Source organism: Cynocephalus volans, chromosome 9, assembly GCF_027409185.1.
Source record: "Cynocephalus volans isolate mCynVol1 chromosome 9, mCynVol1.pri, whole genome shotgun sequence".
Lineage (NCBI taxonomy): Eukaryota > Metazoa > Chordata > Mammalia > Dermoptera > Cynocephalidae > Cynocephalus > Cynocephalus volans.
In genome coordinates, this window is record NC_084468.1 from 136,035,924 (window position 1) to 136,041,923 (window position 6,000).

The window sequence follows — 6,000 nt, forward strand, 5'->3', positions numbered from 1 at the left end:
GACTTTGGATGAGCATTTCCTGTGTGCCACCCTCCATATGCTAGGTGCCGGGTACAAACAGGGAGAAGGCAGTTTCTGTCCTCCAAAGGCTCATAGTGGGGAGTTAAATTGCAGGCGGGGCCACATGGCAGCTCTGCCACTCACTAGTTGAATGATGTGGTCAAATCACTTGACCTTGCTGGGCCTCAGTTTTCGCATCTGTAGATCGTTCCACATGTCTCACTGAATTGTGGTGAGAATCACCTGTCAGATTCTGCCCACTGGGGCTCACACACTGAAATATGAACAGATGCTTGCAATCAGTTCTTCATCCTATAGAGACTTGGTCCTTCTCTGTAAAATAACTTCCTCCATTCCTCGGGGTTGCGGTTAGGATCAGTCATAATGACCTCTCAAAATCTACCACAGTACCGGCATGCACTGGTGCTCAGTAAGTGTTAATTCCCTTCTCTTCAAAGCCTTTCTGTGGCTCAGAGGCCTGATCTAGCACACAGAAGTTAGTTAGGGAGGTATTTTGTTTGAATCCTAAGGTGTCTCCTCCTTCCCCCCACCTTTCTATGTTTTAATTTTACATTAATTTTCAACACATGTTGAACTTGGGAGTTTATACAGTATAACTTGGAGTTATTACAATTCTGGTTTCCTGCTTCTCTCTTTAAAAAATGTTGCCAAAAGCAATACGAGGATACTTCAGAAAGTTTGTGGAAAGATTTGTAATTTCTTTTAAATCTATTTTTCCACAAACTTTTTGAAGTGCCCTCATATGTATACAATTTAAAAAAAAAATCAAATAGTAGACAAGACTTAAAACAAAATAGTTCCCTGCTTTCCCCATCCCAAGTCATACCCCCAGAGGCAGCTGCTTTTGCTTATTTTAGCTTAGCTCGTAGCTCTGTATTTCTAAATAATGTAATGATACTGCCACTTCTTTTTATAATTATTGACTGTCCTTGTGAAAGGTAGAAATTTAACTCTTACATAACTCATACACACACGGACTTCTCTCCAGCTCCATATGCAGTTATATCATAATTATTTGTCAAATTAGTACTCAATGTTTACATTATTAGGATGATGTAAACATTGCTCACAACTCACTATAATTATGTTTCGTTTCTTGTACAGCTTTTGGTTTTTCCCGAAGTTCATATTGTCTCTCCTTTTGAATCTGCTTGGTATTTTGTACCTATGCTAATTAGTTTCTACATTCTCCAGGAAAACTTGATTTCAGAAATTGGTTCCATTTTTTTTTTTTCTTGGGGACATTGCTTGAAGAGTATTCCATTTTCCTGTTCTAATCTGAACTGGAGACTTTCAAGGCCTGCTGCTTAGATGCTGACCTGGATATTCCCTTTACTGTTATTCTTGGAATTCTCTTCATATCTCTCCTGAGATTATATTCCTCATGTCTGGATGTTCTGCATTCCTTTATTTTGTTAGCTGTCCTGTTTTCATGAAGCACATCCACCTGTAGCTTTCTGACATGTGAGGTAATATTTTTGAGACGTTGCCCATCAGAAAATGTTTTTATTGTACAGTTACACTTGATTTTGTTGCCTGTATAATTCTAGATTGAAAATATTTTTAAGATTTTGATATCGCTAGCATTGATCCAGTATCTTCTACATTTCAGGATGCTTTTGAAAAATTCAATGCCATGCTGACTCCTGGCCCTTGGTATACGCATATTTTTTTTCTGTCTGGGGTTTCTTAGAATTTTTTCTTTATTCCCAATATTTAGAAATTTCACAGTGGTTTGCCTTGGTGTAGTTTGTTTTTCATTTATTGTCCTGAGAACTTGGTAAGCCATTTAAATTTTGAAACACATGGCCTTTAGTTCTTGGAAAGTTTCCTATATTATCTGATTTTTTACTTCCATCTGTTTACTTGGTGTTATTTCTGGAACTTCTATTAGTCAGAGATCTGACCTTCCAAATTGATCCTCTATTTTTAAAAATCTTTTATCTTCAATTTTTCTTTTTTTAAATTATTATTTGTTCTACTTCTTTTAAGATTTTCTCAACTTTACCTTCTTTTATTTCTATTTCTATTTATTTATTTATTTATTTTATTGGTTATGAATATTCATGAGATACAAAGCTGATCGCAACCTCTCATGCCCATGATGTGAGGGTCAGATTCATACTGGCAGCATACCCATTACCACAAATTGCATTTGTACCCTGTGTCCCCCACCCAATTATTTCCCAACTTCCCTCTCCCTTCCCTTTCTCCCCCACTTCACTTTGTAGCCCAAGGAATGTTCTCTCCCTCTGCAATTCCAACGCACTACTGTGGTCTTTCTTTCCTTCTTTCTTTCTCTCTTAGCTCCCACATATGAGTGAGCACATGCAGTATTTATCCCTCTATGCTTTGCTTATTTCACGCAACATAAGTTTCTCCAGGCTCATCTATGCTGTCGCAGATGGGAGAATTTCATTCTTTTTTATGGCAGAGTAGAATTCCATGGTGTATATATACCACAGTTTCCTTATCCAATCATCCATCAATGGACATTTATGTTGGTTCCATGTCTTGGCTATTATAAACAGAGCTGTGATGATCATAGGAGTACAGGTATCCCTTCAACATGATGATTTCTATTTAAATTTTTTTGCATTCACATTTTTAATTCCAAGAGTTTTTCCTTGTTCTCAGAAAGTTTCTTTTCTTTTAAAAATAGCATCCTATTCTTGTTATTACTAATCAAGGAGGTAATATTTTCTTTTATCTCTGAAGATTGTAGATTGAGCTTTAAGTTTCCTTCTGACTCTGCATGGTCTCTGCTTCATCCAAGTTTCTTTTTGGTTTGTTAATTCTGGTCTTTGTGCTTCTGTATCTGATGATCACTGACTGTACTGATATAGGAGTGAGGTAGGGTTCAAATCAGTGTATGTATCTAGCATATTTGACATCTGGATTAAATCAATTTATACATATATATATTGAATATATTTATTTTTATACATATATGTATTTAAATACGTACATATATAACAAAATTATTTTCAGTAATGATAAAAAATTAATTATAATATTATTTTCATGATTAGTTCTTTAGTCGAAAAACAATTAATAAAAAGAATAAATTTCAATTTTAAAGATATTATTCAAATTAAGTGAAATATTTCATGTATAAAATAAATTTTGCAATTACCGAACAAAACTATTATTCTTCACAGTTCTTTGTGCCACAGCTTTAAATTTTAAACATAAGTAAAAAAACTCCAAGTGGTTACACAGAATGACAAAATTAAGTAGTTCAAGGTTTTGTTTTTTTTTTCTGTCCTTACAATTACTATGTCCTTGTTTATTTCTGAATCTACTGTTTAAACCCGGGAATATGTAGTATCACAGGGATTGGAGACACAAACTGAACTGAAACAAAGTGAGATGATTTGAACCTCTGAACTTACTCTCGAAAGGACCATATATAGCTGAGGTTGTGCTTGTTGAAAACCAAGTGAATAATGGGGAGTTTTCTGAATTACCTTGTAGGTAGAAAATGAAGTATGCTAATTTGAGGTTTATATTTGTATTATTAATACTCAATAGTAGCCACAGTAGTTGCTTGGAACTTAGACCCAGAAAAGATTTTTCTAGAAGAAGAGTATTTTATCACTGAAATTATCTAGAATTGCTGCACATGGTGATAATAAAAAGCAAACCAACTTTTAGTTGATTTAATTATTGGCTTTAAATTCTCTACAACATTTCCTTATTGCTCACACCGTGGGCTCCCTGCCCTGGTCTTGCTAGGCAGTTGGTGCAGGATTTTCAACTTGGTGTTCCACAGATGTCGATTTCTTTAAGCCTTTTCTCTAGGATGTCTGTTTTTCCGTGAAGTATATGTATGGTTGCCAGCATTTTGGGAGCTGCATAAGGGAAAAGGGCTAGGTGGTCATGTTTGATACACAGAGTCTGACTTAATCCTCCTGTTTGCAGTGGGGGGCTTCCCTCCACATTCTGCTTGGTCTGTCTCAGTTTCATCAGAAAGTAAACCTTCCGTCTGCTTCTAGGATTGGGGCTTGTGGGCTGCAGCCATGGAAACACAGGTAGAGGAGGATCTAAGTGCTCCTTAACTAGACTTTATCCACTTTCTTCTGATTTTCATCCCAATCCTCATCTCTGATTTTAGAGATACTGGCACATTGGCTCCTGGCCATCTTTGGAATTTTTATATCACAAATCTGGATTTTTGTTTGTTTTCTTGGTGTTTCTCTTTGTAGTCATTTTAGATGTCAACTTCTACTCTGCTAGGTTAGTATTAATCAATTTTCTTTCCATCTTCTGTAGTTCAGTTGGCAACTCCTTTTCACCGTTCGTCTCTGTCATGGTCTCCTTTTCTTTGTAGGTCTATTTCACTTAAAATTTTTGATGGCATTTTGGGATGGAGCAGAGATAAATGTATTATTCCATCTATTTTATTTAATTGGAAGTTTCCTTAGTAAATAATTCTATTTATTATTTTTACATAAAAGTAGACATTGACATTTTAGGAAACAAAATGTAAATTTAAATACATTTTTTGATGAAAATGGAATTTCAAAAACATTTTAAGCTTGGGTTGTGCCACTTCTTATTCTGCCACCAGACCCCCAAGGGAACGTATTTACTCTGTTCTTAGAAGAGGGTACTTTGGTAGATATGTTTGAAAAGCTGTTATGAGGCAAGGTAATTTGGATAAATGCTTTGGGAAAGAGGTCCTCAGCTGAGAAGAAATCTGTGATTTCCAACAGGTCAGAATGTAGAGAGCACTAACATTAATAAAGCAAATGTATTTCACAAGGCCTAGCCTCCAAAGCCCTTTAGTTTCAGGTTTAGCCTAACTTTTTAAAATTACATATAGAAATGTTAAGCTTGCAAAAGACAGGAAAATTTCCCTGGGCTAAAGTTTCTGTTGTGGATAAAGAATTGTAACACAGCAAAATTGCTGGCTCAAGGACAGATGTCCTTGGTGCAGGTTAACCTGCTGACTGATATGTTAAGAAAGTTACTTGATTGTTATGTAAATATGCTAAGGAAATTGCTATAGGGAAAGAAAATGTTTGCTAAGATCAAGCTTTTGTTGGTGCACTGACTTAATTTTTCACGAATTGCATTATGGAGTGTCACTTTGTTATTTCACTGATGTTACCAGCTTCTATTGTTAAACTATACTTAGCCATAACTCCACCTACATTCCTTTTCTGTAACTTTCTGGCCTGGAGAATAAATACTGAGAAAGAACCCCAGCTCGGTGTTAATTTTCCAAGGGGGAATGCCTCTTTCTTGAGGTTTCCTGGAAATTAACCCCTTTGGGGCTTCTCACTGCTCAGAAGAAATGGGCTTTGAGTAATCCTTTGTGTCTCCATCACCCTGGGGGAGAGGTGACATCAGAAACATACCTACTCTAGCTAACTAACCAGAAATAGTCATGCTTTGCAAAATCATGTTTTCCACTGAGCATCACGTGAGATCTGGGGGTCATAATACAAGATGATCAGAGTAATGAAAGGATGGACACAGCCGTCTAGCTCAACTCCTGTGACCCCTGGTTCATACAGGCATCCGGAACCTAGTTGGTAACTCACAGAGTTGAGAGGTAGCTCAACTTTGGGCGCTCTGCAGAAATGTATTTGCTTTTCTTTTCCTATACAGCTGGATCCGAAAGGAATGCTTTTGTTTCACTTTGTTTGCTTATTTTAATTGATAATAGTGAAGGTTGGGAAGGACTCAGGGAAACCAGAACTCAGTTGCCGTCGGAAGCTTTATTGCATGCAGTTCTTGGTTGCAAACAACATAATTCGCTATGACTGGTTCAAGCCAAAAAAAATAAAAGAATTTATTGAACAATACTACGTGTCTCACAAATTATCTCTCTAAGTCAATGTGAAATGCTTATGAAATTCCCAGAGGAAGAAATGAAGAAATATTTAACTATCGGCTCCTATTCCCCGTCAGTCAAGGTTTGTCCATAGGATGTTAACCACCTCGCACTGCAGGATTGCATGTGCACAG